This window comes from Gymnodraco acuticeps, unplaced genomic scaffold (genome assembly GCF_902827175.1).
Source record: "Gymnodraco acuticeps unplaced genomic scaffold, fGymAcu1.1, whole genome shotgun sequence".
NCBI classification, from domain to species: domain Eukaryota; kingdom Metazoa; phylum Chordata; class Actinopteri; order Perciformes; family Bathydraconidae; genus Gymnodraco; species Gymnodraco acuticeps.
This window is the reverse complement of record NW_022992313.1, coordinates 1,026,699-1,050,335: the sequence shown is the minus strand read 5'-3', so window position 1 is coordinate 1,050,335 and position 23,637 is coordinate 1,026,699. Positions and strand designations below refer to the sequence as shown.

Genomic DNA, 23,637 nt, shown 5'->3' with positions numbered 1-23,637 from the left:
TAAAAAGATGAAATACAGTCATAAAAATGACCCTGACGTGGCAGTGCATCAGGCCGCTGTCCCACTGTCTGCCTGAGGGGGCGATGTTGGCCTGTTTTGTTCACAATAGCCGACCTCCAGTGCTGAAAAATGAAACTGACGGAATTGAAAAAATAATAATTGACCTTTTGAAATAGAAATCGTTTAGTGCTGTCCCAAAAACATATTCTAAAGATAACCCTGCTGTCATAGTGATGTCATCAGGGTTATCTCAGTGTGGAATTGGAGACCTCACATCCATGACTACAAAACGGTGTTATAAACTGCATAGGTGAAGATTACATGGAAAATAATTGCTTCCAACTAAAAGATGCTATCGCTAGCGTTATGGGAAATAAATAATCTTGTGTTTTTGGACCAACACTCAGGATAGCTCGTACACTACAATTTCAAGCAAAAGTTCATTTATTCCATGATACATTTGTAACTAAGGACACCCAAATGAACGCCTGCAGCTGATGAACACAACAGTCAGAAATGTGACTTTTATTTGAGCTGCTCATAAAAAGTGTGTATTTGTTTAATAGAGCTGAAAAGTGTTTTGGAATATGTTTGATTTATAACCGCATCCACCCTGCAATATGTTCCAAATGTATATGGTAAAACCATTCATCCGAATTGAGCCGGTAGAAGTAAATCACAAATGTATTTTCAGAAGATTCTATTTACAATGGTTACATTATATTTTTTCTCGGATACAAGCGGCCGAGATGGGTTTTCTCCGCAGGGTGGCTGGTGTCTCCCTTAGGGATAAGGTGAGAAGTTCGGTCATCAGGGAGGGACTCGGAGTTGAGCCGCTCCTCCTTCGCGTCGAAAGGAGCCAGTTGAGGTGGTTCGGGCACCTAGTTAGGATGCCACCTGGGCGCCTCCCTAGGGAGGTGTTCCAGGCACGTCCAGCTGGGAAGAGACCAAGGGGTAGACCTAGGACCAGGTGGAGGGATTATATCTCTTCGCTGGCCTGGGAGCGCCTTGGGATCCCCCAGTCAGAGCTGGTTGATGTCGCCAGGGAAAAGAAAGTTTGGGGCTCTCTGCTGGAACTGCTACCCCCGCGACCCGACCACGGATAAGCGGAAGAAGATGGATGGATGGATGGACATTATATTTTTGTAATCCAATGTCATAATCCCACTCAGTGAGATAGTTAGGAGTTAAGTGATATCATGTATGAGCAATGCAACATTAAAGGCTCTGGATTCAACGATGAAGTGTTGGGGAGAATATAGTGCTATTGAATAATGTGTAATGAGACTGTTTTGCTCAAAAAGGATTGATCTCTTACAAAAAAGCTGCACATATATTTATAGAGTTTTACTGTACTGTAAATGGGGAGAGTTTTTGTTTATGTAACCTCTCTGTGGCTGACGGTCTGCCTCTCTAGTTGGTCTCCTTCTCATATCCTTCTGCAACTGTTACCACAATAATATCCTCCTGAACAAGTCACCTGCTCTTATTTGTGAAATTGCCCCAAAAAATTATATTATCAAACATTCCCCAATTAGTTTTAATTTCCTAACGACAATAAAAAAGGTGTGATTAGTACTAATGCATAAACGTTTGGTTGCATATTTGACACAATACGATGGTCAAGGATTTATTTGGAGTTTTTTATTCTATAAATGGTAATGGTTATTGATTTATTTAAGACATGGGGCAAACAAATTGTCAAACTGAACAGTGATGATAGACTGATGGGTTGACCCAACAATAAATATATAACTAACGAGTATAGGGAGAATCATATCTAATATATTCTCGTCCTCTGAGCATCATTGTCCAAAATTAGGGCTATCAGTCGATTAAAATATTTAATCGCATGATGTCCATAGTTAATCACGATTAATCGCAAATTAATCGCACATTTTTGATCTGTTCTAAATGTATCTTATGGTGCATTTCCACTGCAGCGGGTAGCCCCGTTTAAGCGTCCTTAATCGTCCTCAAGCGGCCAGGCCAGTTTTTGGTGGCCTTTGCATATAGCGTAGCACCGGCTAGCGGGTACTTTTTCCCTCTTTTTCCGGCCCCATAAAATCGTGGTTCTATCAGACCAGGGCCAGGGCTGAACTAGTGACGTCAACACTCTCGACTGCTGATTGGTCAGAGAGAATCGTCACAATATTGCGCGTGAGATCATCCCTAGACCTAGCGTCGCATATATATCTAGAAGCAAGCGTGCAGCATTTTTATACACAGCATTTTTGTAAACGGAGGAGCTACAAAAATGGCAACGTCAAAGAAAAGCACACCGTGGTCGACCGAGGAGGTGACGACGTTCCTACATCTCATTGGGGATGATAAAATCCAGCGGGAGCTCGACGGAACAACAAAGCCGATCGCCCCGCCTACACTGCGTTGCTACTCCAGGTCCTAAACTGTAATGGAAATGCGCCATGGCCTCGGATGGCCAGCGAGGCAGCCCGAGGCCTGAGCGAGGACGCTTAGGGACGCTTAAACGAGGCTACCCCGCTGCAGTGGAAATGTGCCATTACAGGAATACTTTTCGAGTTTGTAATACTCTTATCAACATATGAGTGGACCAATATGCTTCATGCAAATGTTTGTTTATTATCATTTGATCAATGACCAGGGGCTGATCTAGAAAAATATTCATGGGGTGGCAAGAGAATTTCAGGGGTGGCATCCCCTGGCAGAAGTATATGCTGATTTAATCGCAGTCATATCAATCAATCTTAACTTGGAAAGCCACAATATTGATATTTTAACTCAATAACATAGGTGACATTATTGTGGCACATCAGTAAAGCCTTACATATAAATATATAAGGTGGCAGACATCATTTAATGAATTTTAACTGAACAATAACTGAATGAGTTTGTCTCACTCTTAGACCAGCAGGGGTACCAAATCAATGCAGACTGCTGCAATAAGTACATTAATTAACTGTCTCATCGATGTTTGTCTGAATGCATGTTATACTATTAACAATCATATTATTCCTATCAGCTGTCAATCACTGTTATGATTCACATATTCAGTGTTATTATTAAATAAACTATATTTTTTGGAGGAGTTAATGATGAATGTTCCTCAAGATGCTTGCTCACCCTCCTTCAAATTTGAAAGACAAGTCATTACTATCATATATCAAAAGATTCAAAGGAACAGTTCAGCGCCCCACAACTTTACTGCAAACAGTTACAACCTTGACTTTACATCAGAAAGAACAAACATTAAAGAAGTGACTAACTGCATCAGTTAGGGTTAAAAAAAAAAAAAACGTGTATTCAGCTAAAACATATACATTGCTGCAGTTATTATCCAGTGGAAAGCCCTTACCTACTGGCCTAGTTAAATCAAAGTGGTTACTTTCTTTTGGCTGGGCAGTGAAGTTTTACACACCGTCTTATTTGACTTTCTCAGGACTTGAAACTGTTTTTTAGGGGCAGACCCCCACAAAGAAGAAAAATATTATACACACGTAAGGTCATCATCTTAACAGTTTATTATTCTCATCGACTCATCCGTGAGCAGAGCATCAAGTTGGCATGCCTATAACAGCTGAATGTGGCGATTACCATCTTGATCAGCAAAACGCCTCACAAATGTATTAAGATGAAGAAGCTATGGTGCGTTTTGATTCAATGCTGAGTACAGCTAAACTTGACAGGCTCTTCTCTGTCATGGCGGCTCCAGAGTATTTGTGTTGGGTAATCTATGGTAGGGCTAACCCATACAGTGGTGGGGCTCAAGTCAGTAATTGCAATGTAATTACATACACGCTCCCCTTGACAGTGAAACGCCACGCGTGAGGTTTAGATTATTTCCCTGTCTCAATCCAAATTGAACTGTATGAAATAAAAAGGCACATTTGTCTTGTAGTAAATAAAAAGGGCGACCTGGAGCCAATCCTGCAATTTCCCCACAGGTGAAAGAGTTGACATGCTGAAAGCCCAACCCCTGCAGGGGGGTCTGGGGGGATTCTCCCCCAGGAGATTTTTTGAAATACTAACATAAAATACACATTCTGGTACTCTCTTGAGAAGAGAAATAAATACATCTATTACTACACAACATATTTTAAAAAAATGAATGGTATTTTTGTTTTTTGGAGTGTCCACTCACTCTTTGATGTGCAGATTGTTAATGCAAGGGTCAAAAAGAGATGTACGTCCATTACTCAGCACGTTTGTCCTGTAGACATTGACGCTGTCTAGTTTGTGGGCTTTTCCAAGACAGACTTCTCCTATGATCACCCAACCTAGGTCGAGGCGTTGAGCATATGGGGCGTTGTGGGGTCCATTGCACAGCTCCCGAACTGTATGTGCCTGTGGTATATCTCGGCCAAGCAGTATGAGAATCTCTGCCGTAGAATCTAGTGCAGGGATCTTGTCCTCAACCCGGTTGAGATGTGTATACTGTTTTGCGATCTCAGGCATGGGAATTTCAGATTTGTCATCTGGGACACAATCACATTCGATTAGAGTGGGAAGTGAAATACACGTTTTGCCATCCAATGCCTCCATTATGTAATTGTTTGCTCGTCGCCCTGAGGTTTCAAAGACTCCTGAACATGTCTTCAGTGTATAGGATGCTGTGTCATCATTAACGTCAAAGAGTTCAAAAAACGTTGTTTTTGCCAAGGACTCTGCTCATCTAGGACAACATACATTTTGACAGCTCTCTCTCTCTGGCCTGCTGGATACACTCAGACTAAACAAATCTTGGTGCATGATCTTGGCTTTACTTCAGTCCCACAGATGTCAGTGCATTTTGACGTGACAGCGAAAGCAGGAGATTCGTCTTGCTCCCCGCCTTGATATCTTGAGGTTACGGCGGCCCCTGTTGTCCATGGAGCCGGTCCTGGATGTAGTGCAGTAGGGTGGCGGTCACTGTTGCACTCTCTGCACTGAACCTTTTTGTCACAGTCTTTGGTTTGGTGGCTGGTTGATGCACAGCACCTAAAGCAAATGTTTGAATCCTTAAGATAGGTTTTTCTCTCATCCAGAGATGTATACCTGAAACCACAGCAATTCCTGAGAGGGTGTGGTTTGTGGTGGAGTGGACATTGCTTATCTGGGTCGACAGCTCTTTTTGCTGCTGAGCTTTCATAGCTGTTATCAAAGTTTGCTGAGACCTCTGTCCTCCTTACAGAGACTGGCGTTCTCATGTTGGGTTTGAAAGGCTTCTCAGTCTTGCTTATACTCGGACCACCTGGGAGCTGGGCAAAGCTTGGATCATTGAGTATCTTGGCTTGGTCACAAACATACTTTGCAAAGATAAAGAATGGTGGATACGATACTCTGTGTGTTTCTTTGTAACGTGATGCTAGAGAGACCCACTTGTCATGCAGGGAATATGGCAGCTTTTGGACGATGGGAGTGATGCCACGGGATGTGTCTAGGTAGCTCAGACCAGATAGAAATCCATCTGTCTTGGCGGCTTCAAGCTCCAGAAGAATGTCTCCCAACTCCCTCAACTTTTGATTTTCTCTGTTGTTGATTTTCGAAATCATCGACTTTTTTGAGGAGTGCATTTTCTATTGCTTCAGGTGACCCATAACAATCTTCCAACCTTTGCCATAGCATATTGACACCTGCTTCCGCATTATGGATGTGAACCGTTCTGATTCTCTTTGCATGTTCAAAGGATTTCGGTCCAAGCCATTTACACAGGAGGTCGAGCTCTTCTCTTGATGACAGGTTCAAGCCCTCTGTGGAACTGAGGAATGATGCTTTCCAGGCCCAATAGTTTTCCGGCTGGTCATCAAACTGTAATAGCCCGGAGCTAACCATTTCCCGACGTATTAAATACTTGGCCAAATCTGCTGTAGCTGATGAATGAGACTCATTGGCTCTGGGTGAAACATCTGCATGTGGCTGAGCAGATTGCTGAACATGACTGGATGGTCTTGCTGCGTGTGACTGCCCATGATGACTGTAGATGTTTCTGGATGGACCTTCAGCAGGGCTATATATCTGGCTGGCATCTCGCTCCTGATTGTGTGCATGTTGAGCAGGTAGTTTAGGAAATCCACCTTCAATGACCCCACGTGGCTGTACAGCACCTCTTCCCATGTAGCCTTTAGCTTGCTCACCGTCGTCCATTGCGTGCTGGCACCCCGGTGTGGGTATGGGTTGTTGTGGCTTTGAGTCTTGGTGAGAGTCAGGTGCTGGATTCCCCTTGTACCACTCAGTGTACGCACTCTTTAGGCTTGCACGATCTGGATCTCCATATGCATCCTCAGCAGCTGCTTCGAGAACTTCAGCTTCAGCGATGGCAACTGCAGCAGCACTTTCTAGCCGCAATGTGTTGAGACTAGCTTTAAGCTCCGCTTTCTTTCTTGTAGCTTCAGCATCAATAGATGCCTGTGCTTTAATCATGTCAGCTTCTCTTTGTGCAAAAGAGGCCTGGACACGTGCAGCCTCTGCTTTTGCACGAGCTCTAGCTGCCATGGTGTTGACTGAGGACATGCGGCTTGAACGTGAGGTGTTGGAGCATTGTGATCGTGTTTCCCACTCATCATTGTTGTCTGCCATCATGTAGACTGTAGCTTTGATGACAGAAGAATGCGGTTGTTTCTACTGGTATCCCATCTTCTGTGGCAAATCCTACAGGCGTGTGTCTTTTTACTATTCTGCCCTCGCAAGAATACTTTTCGGATTGCAGGCTTGGCAGATAGCTTAACACGGAAATAAACACCCAGGAGACAGCAGCTCAGTTTTGGATGTTTACTGATTAAGTTCCATTTTCATTTCCATTTCCATTTTTGTAAAACTGAAATACAAACAAACCCAAAGTCATGAGACGTTGTCACATTAAACACTAAATAAACAAAGAAACTAGACTAAAACAAACATTCCAAACAACAGAGTACCTGTTAGCATAAATGCTACAAACATTTCCACTGCTGTTCACAGGCTAACAAGTTTAGCATCATTCATTGTTCTTCATGTTTGCATATAATCAATTTAAATGTGCAACTAAGTATACACGGACAATATATGGAATGATACTTACAGACATAAAGACCCTAGGATTTGAGCAAGAATTTTGTTGGCAGGAAACAACCCATGTGCTCCATAGACAGACAGAAACAGGAAACTATGGCAAGCATTTATGGACATCCAGTGCAAAACCCAAAACCCTTTGCAGGCCCTCTTAAAGGGGCAGCACACTTTTCATTCATAATTTCAGCGGGAGGGAGGGGGAGCGGCGCTGAGGAACAGCAGAGTGCGGGTTGACAGGTGTCTGTGTTGACATTCCCCTTATTGTGCGTCAGCAGAGATTGGCTACAAGTGTCTTAGCTAGGTTCAAGTTAGACAACTAATGTCTGGGTTAGTGTTCATGACTTCATGTTTATGTCATCTTAATGGTTAATCTTAATACACACACATTTTCCGTGCTTTCCAATAGTTTAAAATAGTTTTATTCCACTGTTTAATAACCTGTTCAATACAAAAATGCCACTTGTACAAATTAAATAACATTTCTGTGAACTGATATTTGTTTAGTGAGCTTATTAGAGGATGTTCCCTGAAAGATTGTAACATCTGTAAAGCGTCTTTGAGCACCTGTAAAAGCGCTAACAAAATAAATATATTATTATTATTATGTCAATGAAGATGTCAGACTTAGTATATTTGTTAATAACTACATGGAAATACATGGAATGTGTGTGCGTGTGTCCCAAGTGAATCTGCGGCCCCCTGGTGGCCAGTACATCAATTATGTGGCCTCCACCACCATCCAAGTTGCCCATCCCTGATCTAGAGCAGCAGGTTAATTAATTGTGTACAGGCTAAAGACACAAACATGGACATAACAATAACATATAGGAGATGACATTCCCATCTCAGACAAAAACAACAAAAAAACAGGAGAAATAAAGATAGTCAGTAGGATCACTTCAACATTTCACAAGCACAAATACCACCAAAAACACAACATGGCAAGCATATTTATTTTTCCTTTAATCCCACTCTTCGTTAGAGCTAATTATTTCCCATTTCATGGCGTGTTGGCCACCCTTTAATTTTTTGTGGCAATAATAATAATAAATGAATTGAATAAATGTAAATTCAATATTTGCCACTAAATCATTTGCAAAACATTATGATTTGTGTGGAAACATTTTCATTGTTAAGATTTATTTTGTATTTGAACCTCTTTTCCTTCTTTCTTGATCCTCCTTAGCAATGGTCATTACAGTCCTTGACAGCGGTTTGTTCTACTGGATTAACAACATGTCACATGTTCTGAATTGACCAATCAGAACTTTATTTAGCCTCCGTATTGTTTATGGTTGAATAAATCGTGGTTCTATTTCGTATATGGCTTCGCCCTCTAAGGCTATCGCTATTGGGTTTACCCTTCTGCGCCCCCGCGCAGTACTGAAAACACTTGTAGTCCACGCCCACCCTCGGGCCTCCTTCCGGTATAAATAGGGAGGTTGCCCGGCGATCTGCTCCCCTCTTTTCTTCAGCAACCAGCAGTTTACTGAAGCACGAGAAAAGCAACATTATGAGCAATAAAGAGTGTGTCCGTATGTGCCCTTCGTGCAATACGGGCTACATTATGAGCTACGATTTACATCCGATATGCGCAGCCTGTCTGGGGCCAGAGCACGCGGACGCGGCTCTCAGCCAGCAGGTCGCATGTCCTCACTGTGTGCGTCTTCCTTCATCCGACAGGAAGCGAAGGGCGGACGCTCTAGCTGCTGCGGGGGAGGAAGACGTCTGGGGTGGGCAGGAGCCCATCCAGGACAGCCTGTGTATGGAGGCGAGTGGGGGGCAGGAGTCGGACGACTCCTTCCCCGCCTCCCTCCAGGGCTCACCATGCGGCTCTCCCCTTCCCCTTCTTCCCCGGACGGGGGAGACGGGGTCGGAGCGAGAGTCAGAGGTGGCGGTGGAGCACGTGGTCCCCTTCTCCGTGGCCACGGCGCTACCGGCATTGGGAGGCATCATGCTGGAGCTGCCGGAAATAATCGGCAAGGCAGCAGCATGTAGAGGTCTCCCCGTTCCAGGAGTACGGGAGAGGGTGGCTCTGGACGACATGGCGGGCGTGTTTTCCCAGGTGCAGACGGGCAGGAGTGATCCGATCTGGCCGCGCTTCCCCGCCATTAGGCGTTATCAGGAAGGTGCAGTGGCGAACCCGAGGAGCTTGAGGGCTCCGGTGGCCACCTTTGTCCCCTTCACCAAGGTGGAGGGTTTCACAGATGAGGTTTTCCCAACCACCCCCGCTCTGGAACCGAGCTTAACGGCATTTTTCGGGGTGAGACAGGCCAACTTGGTCGCCGGACGGCGCCCTATGTTGACCGATCCCAAGGGCCAGTATGTCGCCCGCCAGGCTGACCGGGCGCACCAGTGTGCGTTCCAGGCGTCGGCAGCGGCAAACAATATCGCTTTGCTGACCAACTCGGTGGTGACGTTGGTCGAGCGATCCACCACCGTGGTTCCAGAGGAGGCGGAGGAGATCGCTAAGGCGGTCAGCACGGCGCTCATGCTGTGCGCAGCCGTGGCGGTGTCCCAGGCGAGGATTACGGCCTGGATGACACAGATCCAGCGTCACCTCTGGTTACAGCAGGCAGCGGTCACAGAGCCAGCCAGGAAGGTCTTACTGGACGCTCCGATCAGCTCGGACGGGCTGTTCGGGCCCCAGTTCCTGGCCATGGTTGATTCCATGAAGGCGGCTTCGGAGCAGGCGGAGGATATCCACCAGCACGTCGGGTGGCTCCAGCCAGCGGTGAAGCAGCAGCGACACCAGCGGCAGCAGCAGCCGCCAACCCGACCACAGCGGCAGACGGACAGACACCAGCAGCAACAGCAGCCGAGGCGTCAGAATCGTCCGTCAGCGGCGGCTGGGGCACCGACCCGCACCTCCAGGGCACCGTCCCGCACCTACGGGCCCCCACAAGAGAGGGGGGGTAAGAAGGGAGTGAGGTACTCCCGTTCGGCGTCTACTCCACGAGAGCCGCTGAAAAAACAAAGCCGGCCTTGACGGTTTGGGGGGGAGTGTGATCGAAATAAAAGTCGTTTATTTCCTAACATGTGGTCTGAGTCATCAGTTACAAATGTGTGTCACATATCCCCCACCCTGGGAGCTGCCTATGACCTGTCGGTTAATAGCCAGCCGGGTTCGGTACAAAAGCCTGCGCTATTTAATCTATCGATTAATAAGCTGCGGAGCACAATAATTACACCAACTGCCTCCAATCTGATGATTAGTAGGCGGCATGGTTCGCGACAGGCTTCTGATGGTTATGACGGTTATGACTCTTCGGTTATTAAACCACAGACCTCGCGGCATTCTTCTGTCCGAGATACGCCACCTATACACGGTCATAATAAGCCCATGAGCGCAGTGTTAACGCCTCATGTGGATATTACTGCACACACCTCCATCCATCCTCTGAGCGTGTACACGTCTCATGATGCGAGGCGGAGTGATACGCAGCGTGTGGAGGCCTCCGCACAGCCCTTTCGCTCTAGGCCCACCTTGGGTTGTCTCACGGGCAGCGGCGGCGAGGGCTTTGGAGTGGCTCGTCGTCATGACAACCACAACACATCTCGAGCATGCGCGCCTGCTGTCAGAGTGTTTCTCGGCGTGGCAGCGCATGTGTTTGATGGACGGATGGATGCACAGGCTGATCAGCAGAGGGTACACCCTGCAGTTCGCCTCCCCCCCACAGTTCAACGGGATACAGGTGACATGCCGTGAACAGTGTCTTGCGCTCCAAGCAGAGCTACGGGAACTCCTGTTGAAAGAGGCTATTTCCAGGGTTCCCCAGGAGGAAGAAAATCAGGGGTATTACTCCCGCTATTTTCTTATCCCGAAAAAGACAGGGGGAATGAGACCCATCCTCGACCTGTCAGCTTTCAACAAGGCAATAATGAAAAGGCCTTTTCACATGCTGACGGTCAAAAGGGTGCTAGAGTGTGGTCACCAGGGAGATTGGTTCACCTCTATAGACCTAAGGATGCATACTTCCATGTACCCATCATTCCGCAACACAGGAAATTCCTGCGGTTTTCATTCCAGGGAATAGCGTACCAGTACAACCGTCTGTCGTTCGGCTATTCCCTGGCTCCTCGTACTTTTTCAAAGTGTGTAGAGACGGCGTGGCAGCCGCTACACAGAGGAGGGATGAGAGTACTATTTTTACCTGGACGACCTGCTGCTGCATGGCTCGCTCCAGGGTGGAAGCGGCTTTACAGACGGTACAACTCATATCGTATCTGTCAAAGCTGGGTTTCATGATAAATTGGGAAAAGAGCTGTCCTATTCCAGCCCAGAGTATTGTTTACCTGGGTGGAATTGAACTCAGCCCGCATGAGAGCACGACTCTCACGGCAGAGAGTGGAGTGGACACGCTGACAGCTCTCCTTCGACATGTCACACCCCGCAGCGTGGTGACGAAAAAGCCCCCCACAGTTCAATGGGATACAGGAAACACTCCTGTCCTCCCAGAAGCTATGTCTTGCGCTCCAAATCCGAGCTGCTGGAACTCCTGTTGAAAGAGGATATTTCCAGGTTTCCTCAAAGGGAGGAAAATCAGGGGTTTTCACTCCCGTTATTTTTCTAATCCCGAAAAAGACTGGGGCAATGAGACATCCTCGATCTGTCAGTATTCCACATGCTGACGATCAAACAGGGGCTGGAATGTGTTCACCAGGACGACTGGTTCACTTCCACCTGAAGGATGCATACTTCCACGTACCCATCATCCCGAAACACAGGAAATTCCTGCGGTTTCTCATTTCAGGGAATATCAGACCAGACAATTGTCTGCCGTTTGGATATTTCCTGTCTCCTCCCATTCTTGTGTAGAGAAGGCTGGAGCCGCTACACAGAGGAGGGATGAGAGGGTGGTTTCCTTTGGACGACCTGCTAGTTGCTGGCTCGCTCCAGGGAGGAAGTCGCTTTACAGACGGACGGTACATCACGTATCGCATCTGTCAAAGCCTGGGTTTCATAACAAGTTGGAAGAAGAGCTGTTCCCTTCCCTCTCAGACAAACGTTATCTGGAGTGGAATTAAAAACTCAGCCAGCAGCAGAGCGCTCTCTGGCAGCGAGTGAGAAACTGACAGCTCTCCTCCGGCGTGTCACAAACCACACAGCCCTCTCCGTAACGTAGCTGCTCGGCATTAGCGTCAGCTGGTCACAGGGGGGATTCCCCTGGGTCTCCCCCACAGGGGGAGTCTCCAGAGGTGCTTCATTCACTGCAGAAGCCTGCTGTTTTAACCTATTGGTTTATAAACTGCAGAGCTCGAGGCATTCCTCTGTCCCAGATATGCCTTACACACGGTCATAATAAATCCACGAGCACTGTTATAACGCCTCGTGAGGACAGCATACACACACCTCTCATCCTCTGGGCATGTACGCGCCTCATGATGAGAGACAGAGTGGAATGCAGCGTGTGGAAACTCCCTCGCAGCTTTTTTGCTTCACGGGCAGCAGCGGCGAGGGCGTGGCACGTCACCATGACGACCATTACGGCACATCACAGAGAAGCCTCTCCCCCCAGCAGTTCTATGGGATACAAGAAACACTCCCGTTATCCCAGGAACAGTGTTATTTCCGCCGAATTTAACCGTGGGGCTCGCAGAATGCAGCAGCCGTGCTATGCGAGGAGTATGGAGACTCAGACCTGTGTCACGCACACTGGCGCCTCAGTGGGATTTGGCTTTGGTGTTACGCGCACTAAAGAAAAACCCCATTTGAACCTGATCAGGTTCCCCTTAACTGTATTCAGCCAAAGTAGTACTCAGGGCTCGACATTAAGGACTGCCCGATGGCCCGGGGCCATCTAGTATTTAGCTCGGGCAATGAAGCCTCACCTGCTGGTTGCCCGATCGGGCAATCTATTATGCCAGTATCATGCAGCTCGCGGATCCAGTAATGAGTGACCCGACAGTAAAACTAAACATATCTATAACTAGTTCAGTTAGTTTGAGAGGTAATTAAAATAGCTATGTGTGATATTCTAACCTGAAGTGTGTGTTTTGTCCGCTCACCGCTGCATGTGATCATGCAGAGCTGCGTGTCGACTCGTCAGCAGCAGCTGATCTCTCTCTCCCGTCAGATTAGACTTCACTCGCGTTTATGTCCATATCGATCAGATCCAGCTAGTTCTAGCTAATGATATGACTACCTGCTTATTAAAAGACACCTAAACAATAAGTGTCGCTATGCAACTGGGTGAGGCCACAAAGTATAGCGCAGCATTATGCATTTGTTTACATGCCCACCGGAACCCCGAGGCATTACCAACAGATCAACGCACAATCAACCCACACAGGATATCTTTCTCCACATTAAGTGTTAGACATTAGAATTGACTATTCATGTCTGTCACATACTCTTCTTGTCTGTCACATAAGTGGCGCAACTGAAGCGGTATTGGGCTAAAGGGAAATTATTTTGACCGAAGAGATTTAGATTTGCCGGCTAACGGGAACTCTGACGGCGCCATTTTGTGTGCTTCGCGGATGCGCTCGGCTCCTCTCGACTGCTGCTCGGTCAGCTTCCGGATGAGGAGGCATTCGTTCGACCAATTTACAGTAGATAACATTACAAACATTTTTAACAGGGGCCATAATAGTGTAAATAATGTTTGTTTTGGCAGTTATAACTGAATGTAATGTTTTCTACTTTTTTACATCTGGGAAGGCATTTGCCTTCATCAGATGGAAAGTGTCTTGACCAACAACTTAAGTATTTCTTATAGCTATGCAGGGCATGCAAGCGAGCAAACACAAACAAGAACAAACAAACAAGTGAAATGAAGAATACAATTGAAATTGTACAATACAATATTGTGGTGGTTCATCTTATAATTCAGTCTAGAGAATGCACCAGACAGCATCTAAGACCTGCACAAATCTAAATGTTCTAGGGGGAGGCCCCCCAAACCCTTCGTGCGTCATTTCGTCCGCGCGCATTTTTCAGGGCAATCTCTATTGGGCTCAGGGCCATCTGTAAATTAGCTTAGATGGCCCATAGGGCCATCTCCCAAAATCCTTAATGTCATGCACTGGTACTACTTTTGGCTCTATCAGAGGAAAGGGTGATCTGTCTGCTTTCCCGGTGGCTCCGTCATGTCTCCGGATCCATGGAGATGCAGTTCAGCTGTTTTACGCCCTAACCCGGCTTCATGCCTATAAGGTCATCACAACTCTTGTAGGTCAAGAGTGATCACCCTGGCTGGCTTCTTCCCCCCTCCTTACAGGTCGGAGGAAGAAGAAACATCTCATCTCCTCTGCCCGGTGCGCGCGCTGTCCTGCTATGTGGCACGCACGGCGGCATTGCGCCGTTCTCAGCGCCTGTTTGTGCACTACAGAGAGAGCTCGATCGGGCAACCTCTGTCTACACAACGGCTGTCACACTGGCTGTGTGAGGCTGTGTCACAGGCATATGTCTCCTCTGGGGTGGAGCCCCCGGAGAATATCAAAGCGCACTCAACCAGAGGAATGTCCTCCTCCTCGGTGTGGCGCGGAGGAATGTCAGTGGAAGATATTTGCACGGCTGCATCTTGGTCTTCCCCCTGTTCATTTATTCAATTTTATTTGAGGGATGTCTCCCTTTCCTCTCTGACACGCCCTGTACTGGGTGTCCTGTCAGAGTGAGTGACGTCAGGGATCCAGCTGAGAGCTCTCCTACCTGGCTGACACGGAGAGAGCGGCTGTTCCCCCTCTATGATCGCAGGACAAGGTGGGACCTTCGTCTCTACTTTCTCACAGCGGTCGGTATGTATTGTTCCCAGCCTTCACCCCGTCAGGAAAACAGGTATGTTTTCTCCAGGGACGGGGATGTGCCATTACGCATGGCACAACAGGCAGGGAGGTGTTATTAAGCAGGTATGTCTGTGCTGCTAGTGCTGGACGGACCCAGTGGTGCGCAGACTACGGCCCATTCCCAAACCGCCCCCTACACCCTACCCCTCCGTTTGCGCGTTCACGCGAAGGGTCCGCCATATTGAGGGCTGGTCCAAAGCAATCAGGGCGGAGGTGTAGTGGGTTATAAACAGGGGTGCACATAACTTGTTTGGCCTGGTTCTCAAAGGAGCACCTGGAGATGTTGCTTGGTGCTCATCCTTAAATTGAAATAAATAAACCGGTCTTTATTTGTCAGACACACAGCACAGAACACACAGAGGTGAACACAGAACACACATGCAGAGGTGAACACAGAACACACATGCAGAGGCGAACACAAGACAACATTAGCACGACCAGTAATCCTACAAGCTGTCATCACTACCCTCCTGACTGTTCTCCTCACTGTCTTCCTCTCTGTCAGACATGGTAGCTGATGATGTAGGCCTACTTCTTTCTCTCTGGTTGAGTCTGCGATTAGATGCTTGCATCCACAAGTCAACAGCTGGGTTTGGGTCGAAAGTCCAGTTTTAAAAGGATATGTTTGGTTACTGTCCTATAGTATACATTGGAATGATTTCAAACCTGTTTATCCCAATAATTATAAAGGAGTGCCTTGAAAATATGTGTTTACATAAATTGTGACCAAACCGTTTGAACTTAGACTAAAGTGAACTATCTAAACACTCAAGAGTCCTTTACCTCACTGAGCTGTAGTATCAGCCTCTCAGTCTGACTGGAGAGGACTCTCCCTCCACATCATTGTAGAAACATCTTCTTCTTCCGTTAGAGCAGCTAGCACCAGATGCTAATAACAACAGCGCCCTCCCTTTCTCCCTCCCTTTCTCCCTCGCTCACTCCCACGCTCACTCGCATTTTGGCTGTGAGCTGCGGGCGCCAGATAAGCCAACATCCCCCATTTTCATCACTTACAGCGCCCATCGTACAGGGCAAATGAAAAGTGTGACCGGGGTGAAAAGGGTGTTACATTTACTTAATTATAATGTTGTTACATCAAGGCCGAAGATTAGGATGAGCACCAACGGTCAAAAATGTTTTTTTCCCTCCCAGAACTACCAGCGCAGCGCCTCCACAGATCTGGCGCCCTAGGCGAAAATCAACGCCAGCGCTACGGGCCGGCCCTGAGTTCATATGCAACTTGCAAATATCTTTCTTTCTCTCTCTCTCTCTCTCTGCTCTTTTTTTGGCCGAGGTGCGCATGCGCACCTGCGCACCAGTTATGTGCAGCCCTGGGTTGCGTTCCGATAATCCAAAAATTAGCTCCTAAATTCTAACCCTATCTCCTATTCCTTGACCTCTGAGTGAAACGTCACAGGGTTAAGGGATAGTGGATAGGAGAATTCAAAAGGATTTAGGAGAAGAGACTGTGGTACTAGAGAATCCGAATGCACTTTCACTATCCGACTTATGATGCGCCAGCGGACGTCATGAATGTGCGTCTGCTGCTGTTGGGAAACTATGGAAATTACAGTTTTCTATACAGCAGACTACAACATGGATGTTCAATAAGAACGAGGGACTACTGTAAACTCATCTAGAGACTCTGCACCGTGCTCTGATGCTGTTGTTTTATGCTTTATGAACGTGGACAACAGAGAAACATATTCTTCATGACCAAAGTTGGAATTGAAATAAAAAAGGAAAGTGAAACTTATGCTCGTCACCCTCTCCCTCCGGTCCACATATGATTGTATGAACTATTAAAAGATCTTAAAATAAATACAAATGTATTTATTATAAACGTTAGTCCTTAACATCTATCACTGTGTATATCACCATTCAAACATCTTTTAAAAGTTGAACAACCCCACACAGCTCAGTGAAATGTTGACTTTATTTGATCATTTCAGTAAAAACTAACGTTCATATTTCTCTTTTTGATTATAATACTGATGAACGTTCAAAACAAAGCACTTTGGCAACTTACCACATACGTTTTAAAATGCTTAATAAGCACCGTAACTTTCATGATATAATTTCTCCCATTATCGTTTGTGTCCGTGAACGGCCGACTGTTGAGTGACGGCAAATGCTACGGCTGCAATGCATTGTGGGGCAGAATTTTCTCCTCTCCTTTCAGCTAGGGAGGTCCAGTGGTTCCTAAGCTAAAGGAGGTTATAAAGGAAGTTTGAAACCTCCTTTCCTTTCATTTGGAGAATTGGAACGGCACTTATCATGGCTGCCAGTGACGTACTTCCGGGTCATTTCACTTGGTTAGGAAGGTTCCTAAGCTAAATGGACTATTGGACTGGGCCCCTGGTTATAAAAGCCTCCGACAGCGAGTTTGCATGGATGCAGGTGTCAGTACCAGATATGTTCGGGCTACCAGATATGTTCGGGTGTATTTCCGTCGCATCCGTCATCCGTCATATTCGTCATATTTTACGGCAACTCAAGAGGGCCATCACGGTCAAATTCCGAACATTTAAACATAGCCGACACTTCATTCTTTACTTTGTCCGTTATTATATGTAGAAGATTATACTTTTTCTCCGTCATGTTGTTTCCTTAGCAACAACTTCAAACAGGCATAGCCTTGTGGTGCCGAGAGACGGGAGTCGGAGGCGGGGTATCAAAGTTACAAGCTCTACTTTTATTTAGCATCGGAACACCCATGTAAAACAACTTCATGCCCGGGAAGCGAAGACCGGCGGAAACAGGAAGTCCGGCTCACTCAAATGTCCGTGCGGAACAATACCCCAACCCATAGATCCGTGGGTGAATAATGTCAATCACCACACAAGCCCCCCCATATTCACCCATAGTCAAAATCCTCGTGCCTGGGAGGAAGTACCACCCGACCCCGGCGCGTACGGACCACAGGGGCCGAGGAGGGCGGGGCCGCAGGCGAGGGCAGGGGCGCCAACGAGGGCATCCCCACAGGGGGCGGGCCATGGGAGGGCGGCCCCGACGTGGGGGCAGAGCCAACTCCAACGGCCTGGAAATGTCCACGTGAGCAGGCTTAATCCGATCAACGGACACAGTCTCAGGCCTGCCACCAACATCCACCACCAGGCTCTTGTCCCTGTGACGTATGACCCTGAACGGACCGTCGTAAGGGGGCCGCAGGGGACCGCGGTGGGCGTCGTGGCGAATAAAAACGAAATCGGCCGACCGTAATCCGGGGGACACCCGGAAAGCTGGGTTGCTGTGCTGCGACGTGGGGACGGGCGTGAATGTCCCGGCGGTCTCCAGCAGGGAGGAGCGCTGCCCGGCTGCAGACCAGGGCACAGTGGCGGTGGGAATTAATTCCCCAGGGACCCGTAGCATCTGACCATAGACGAGCTCCGCCGACGAGGACTGCAGGTCTTCTTTGGGGGCACACCTGAGGCCGAGCATAACCCACGGGAGCTTATCCACCCAGTTCCCGTCTATCAAGCCGGCACGCAGTGACGCCTTCATGGACCGGTGAATCCGCTCACACAATCCGTTAGCCTGGGGGTGATATGCAGTGGTGCGGTGCAGCTTGACCCCCAAACCCACAGCAACAGCGTTCCTCAGCTCCGAGGTGAACTGAGAACCGCGGTCAGAGGAGAGGTCAGACGGGGTCCCGAATCGCGCCACCCACGTGCCGATGAAAGCGCGGGCGACGTCGGAAGCTGATGTCGAGGCGAGGGGAACGGCCTCGGGCCAGCAGGTCGTCCTGTCCACCATCGTAAACAGGTAAGTGAAACCGTGAGAGGGGGGAAGCGGACCTACGAGGTCGACATTGACATGGTCAAACTTCCTCTCAGGAACCGCAAAAAGTTCAAAAGGGGCCCTAGTATGGCGGTGGACTTTGGCCCGTTGACAGGCCACGCACGAGTCGACCCAGGACCTCACGTCCTTCTTAAGCCCCTGCCACACGAACTTCTGTGACAACAACTTCACGGACGGCTTCCTACCGGGGTGGGAAAGATTGTGAACCGCCTCAAAAACGGGTCGACGCCAGTCCGCAGGGACCAGCGGTCGAGGCTGGCCCGTGGAGACGTCACACCACAGCTTTGCGCCAGAGTCACCGACCGTGACCTCCTCCAGGCGTAATCCCGTGACCGAGGCCTTGAGTGTCTGGACCCCGTGGTCAGAGGCCTGGTCAGCGGGCATGCGGAGGTAATCGAGGCCCAGCTGCACAGCTCCGATGACCGCTCTGGAGAGGCAGTCCGCGACCACGTTAGCCTTGCCAGCGATGTGTCGTATGTCCGTGGTGTACTCGGAGATGTACGAAAGCTGGCGTTGCTGTCGGGCGGACCACGGCTCGGCCACCTTGGACATACAGAAGGTCAGTGGCTTGTGATCCACGAACGCCGCAAACTCCCGGCCTTCCAGCAGGAAACGGAAGTGGCGAACCGCCAAATAGAGACCAAGGAGTTCTCTGTCGAAAGCGCTATACTTGCGCTCCCTGGGAGTCAACTGGCGACTGAAAAAGGCGAGCGGTTGCCAGGCGCCGTCGACCCATTGTTCATGCACCGCGCCCACTGCGTAGTCAGACGCGTCGGTGGTGATAGCGATGTTGGCCCTGGGTGAGCCAACATGGCGGCTTCGCTCAGGGCGGCTTTGGTGGCGTTCAAAGCGACCTCCCTTTCAGCCGTCCAGTCTATGGCCTGGCCGGGGGATTTGTCCCTGAGGGCCTCGTACAGCGGGCGCATGGTGTGGGCCGCCCGGCGGATGAACCGGTGATGAAACGTCACCATCCCGAGGAACTCTCGGAGCGCCCGAGCTGTAGGCGGTCGTGGAAAGGCAGACACGGCCTCCACTTTCGACGGGAGGGGGGCGGCCCCGTCCTTGCTGATGAGGTGCCCGAGGAAATGGATGGAGGACAACCCGAACTGACACTTCGCCAGGTTGATAATCAGGCCGTGTTGGTTGAGCCTCGCGAAAAGGACCCGGAGATGTGCCTGGTGCTCTTCGGAGGAGGAGCTGGCGACCAGGATGTCGTCTAAATAGACGAAGATGAATGGCATGTCTCAGAGCGCTGAATCCATCAGCCGCTGAAAGGACTGAGCTGCGTTCTTAAGTCCAAACGGCATACGCAGGAACTCGAAAAGCCCAAACGGCGTAATTACCGCAGTTTTGGGGACGTCCGAGGGGTGCACCGGAACCTGGTGGTAGCCCCGCACCAGATCCACCTTGGAGAAAACCAGCTTGCCCGCCAGGTGTGCAGAGAAGTCCTGGATGTGAGGGACCGGGTAGCGGTCTGGCGTAGTGGCGTCGTTAAGGCGGCGGTAGTCACCACACGTTCGCCAGCCACCGGCTGATTTAGGGACCATGTGAAGCGGCGAAGCCCAAGGGCTGTCTGAGCGGCGGATGATGCCCAGACGCTCCATGTTGACGAACTCTGACTTGGCGACTGCCAGCATGTCAGGGTTGAGCCGCCGGGCCCTAGCGTAGACAGGGGGGCCTTCAGTGTCAATGTGGTGCTCTACCCCATGTTTGGTAGTGGCAGCGGAAAAGGTGGGCTGCGTCAAGTCGGGAAACTCACTGAGAAGGTGCTGGAACTTGTCGCCCTGTGAGAGTGAGCTGGAGAGCCCGCTGAATGACGCCTCGCCGCGGGTACACGTGAACGAGGCAAACGTCAGTGCGTCCACCAGGCGGCTGTTCTTGACGTCCACCAGCAGTCCGTGAGCGCACAAGAAGTCTGCGCCGAGGAGAGTGAAGGAGATGTCAGCCGTGACGAAATCCCACTTAAACCGCTGACCCTCGAAGCACAGGGCCACTGTCTTTGTGCCATAGGTGCGAATAGGGGTGTCGTTAGCGGACGTTAAAGGTGGGCCGTGGCCTCCACCGGCAGCGTCCTCCACGGTAGCCGGCAGGACGCTCCGCTGGGCTCCTGTGTCACAAAGGAGTCTGCGACCAGAGAGGGTGTCCCTGATGAACAGGAGCCGGTTGGATGTGCCCACGCTCGCGGCCACTACCGAGCGCAGGCCTTGGCGTTTCCCGTTACCTTGTTACATTGTTGTTACATCTTCGCTTTCGCCCCATAGCGTGCATGGTAATAGCACAGGCCAGGGCTGGAGTTGCTGACGTCGGCCCCGGAGCTTCTGCTAGGTGGCATGCCTGTACCAGGGAAGGTGCCGCTGCGTGTCGGGGCCAGCACCTCCGGGGCAAAACGCTGGGTTGCCAGGAAGAACCGGTCAGCTTCTTCGGCCAAAGCGCGGGGCTCAGTAATAGCCGTGTTAGCGAGCGCTGTCTATACATGCGGCGGCATGTGCCGAAGAAACAGTTCTATGAACAAAAAATTAGGTTCTTCCGTACCCAGCAGGCTGAGCATCATCTCCATGTGGTCAGAAGGCTTGTTGTCCCCCAGGCTATGAATAGCGAGCAGGCGTCGGGCCCGTTCCGACCGTGACAGCTCGAAAGTCTTTAGCAGGAAAGCCTTGAACGCTGCATATTTATCCTGGGCAGGAGGAGATGTAATAAAGCCCACCGTCCGGGTCACAGTGGAGCTCCCCAGCGCCGAAACGACGTGAAAATAGCGTGCTGCGTCGTCAGCCACTCCGCGGAGGGCGAACTGAGCCTCCACCTGAGCGAACCATGCAGCTGCAAATGTCTCCCAAAACTCCGGCAGTTTGAAAAAAACGGCGTTACTTGCCATGCTCGGTTCAGTCTCGGATCCTTCAACAAGACTTATGTCGGGGTCACCAATGTGGTGCCGAGAGACGGGAGTCGGAGGCGGGGTATCAAAGTTACAAGCTCTACTTTTATTTAGCATCGGAACACCCATGTAAAACAACTTCATGCCCGGGAAGCGAAGACCGGCGGAAACAGGAAGTCCGGCTCACTCAAATGTCCGTGCGGAACAATACCCCAACCCATAGATCCGTGGGTGAATAATGTCAATCACCACAGCCTACACTTAATTCTTTACTTTGTCCGTTATTATATGTAGAAGATATTAATTTTTATTTTTTCTCCGTCATGTTGCAACAACTTCAAACAATAACAACTAACCGCTAGCCGCAAAGCTAGCTTCACAGCCACTGCTCCGTTTTCGGAGACTTTGCACACGTTTTTTACAAACATTTCCACACGCTAGGAGTACTTCCACTAGCTTCGTCTTGATCTCTAGATGTGATTTGATGTGTCGTGTGTCCCCCAACTCCTCTCCAAAGTTCAGATATTTAATAAAATACTCAGGGGAGTTTCCTGAATTTTCATGCCCAAAGCCAAGCACTAAGCCCTGGGTAAATTAAGAGGCTGATCTCGGGCACTTTTGTCCACTTTCCCTGGTGGTCGAAACTCAAGCCAGACATCCCTGGAATCGTCTCAGAGAGTAGATGATCAGTGGGGCCTTGTTTTTACTGAATGATGTGTTTTTTTATGATGAATTCAAATATGAGCTTATTTTTAGGATTTTCGGAGACTTTGCACACGTTTTCACAAACATTTTCACGCTATGAGTATGGGAGTACTTCCATTCGCTTCGCCTTGATCTGTAGATGTGATTTGATGTGTCGTGTGTCTCCCAACTCCTCTCCAAAGTTCAGATACTATATAAAAATACTAAAAGGTAAATAAAACATTAAACATAATGACAAAATAACAACCTGAAATATATGTATTCTATCTACACATTTCGTAATTATCTAATCTAGTGGCCTTATAAAAGTGTTGGCTAAAGTAACGCAGAATATATATATTTTTTAATTGTAAATAATTAGAAACATTATTTATGTGCACAAGTACATGGGACCCCACCATAGCACCCCACACATAACAAGCTGTCCCGAGTTCCTCCGGCTGCAGTTCCGCAGACGGCCGGTGTGTGGCAGCAGAGCGCTGGGAGCAGAGGGAGGTGAGTATATGACGGATATGACGGAAGACGGATGCGACGGAAATACACCCGAACATATCTGGTAGCCCGTGGTTATTTTTTTAAATGATAAATAATACGTTGCCTTAACTAAAACATGCCTTTGTGAACATGTATTTATAAATCTACACGTGTTAATTTGATTTGCCATGATTACATTAGATTTTTATTTTGAAGATGTACAAATCTAAATCGGAATCAAACTAACAACACGTGTCAATTCATGTATCCATTCACTTACGAAATCGGTTTAAACTTAAGTGTGATTTGTAATTTCAGGGACTCTGGTAAAAACCAAGGCACTTATTGCTTTAAGAATGGAAAAGGATGACCTGTTCTGCAAAAAACGCAATGCTGCCAAAGAAGCATGGGAGTGAGTTATGCACTCAATTCATATTTTGTGCAATGAAAGTAATGAATGTGCACTGTGGGTCATTGCCTTAACACCAATATATATTGTTTAAATATTCTATGATAACAGGTCAATCATTAAGGAACTGGACCTTGGGCAACATGTGTCTCACAAACAGGCCTCCAAGAAATGGGAGAACCTAAAAAAGAAATACAAGGTGTATTGTTATTGTAAAACATGTTTGTTTTTGAAAAAGCTGAACAAAGATTTATAACATGCATTTGTTTGCAATAGGAACTTAAAAGGCCAAGGACTGGAACAGGGACTGATCAGGGGGAAGAAACCCCTGCAACATGGTCCTTCTTCATGGCCATGGATGAGGCCATAGGTGCAATGCCTTCAATTAGTCCTCCTGTCTTTGTTGCCTCAGCCTTGGCAAACCCCACAATCCTCTTTGATCCGGAGGCTGCTTCCTGCTCCTCTTCCTTCCCCCCCCCAAATGTGGCTGATGATCCAGACCCCTCACCACCCTCATCACTGTCTGAGGCTGGAACCACCCAGCAGCCCCCCCCAAAAAAAAGAAAAGGTGCTATGGGAGTGC

General features: G+C 48.6%; 1 long non-coding RNA gene across 1 annotated transcript; it reads left to right on the top strand.

Moving 5' to 3' along the window:
- The first annotated feature begins 22,971 nt into the window (after positions 1–22,971).
- Positions 22,972–23,384, top strand: LOC117541198. Its single transcript, XR_004568279.1, has 3 exons — positions 22,972–23,057; positions 23,166–23,253; positions 23,331–23,384. It is a non-coding gene; the product is annotated as an uncharacterized LOC117541198 (long non-coding RNA).
- The last annotated feature ends 253 nt before the right edge of the window (positions 23,385–23,637 follow it).